Raw genomic sequence first — 201 nt, 5'->3', positions numbered from 1 at the left:
GGAGATTAAGCTATTGGTAATCTGAATTTTATATACTATTTGAAAATATACGCTGAAACAAAAAAAAGAACAATGTCTTATGCAAGTTCATAAAATCGGTTAATTTTTATAATGGATTAGTGTATATCACAAAAACTATGTAAATATAAGAAAATACATATAGGACTTCAAACTAATGAGAAAAGTAAGGAATATATAGTA

Source organism: Limulus polyphemus, unplaced genomic scaffold, assembly GCF_000517525.1.
Source record: "Limulus polyphemus unplaced genomic scaffold, Limulus_polyphemus-2.1.2 Scaffold1659, whole genome shotgun sequence".
In the NCBI taxonomy this organism is placed as follows: Eukaryota; Metazoa; Arthropoda; class Merostomata; order Xiphosura; family Limulidae; genus Limulus; species Limulus polyphemus.
The sequence above is the reverse complement of the archived record's forward strand: the minus strand, read 5'-3'. Positions refer to the sequence as shown.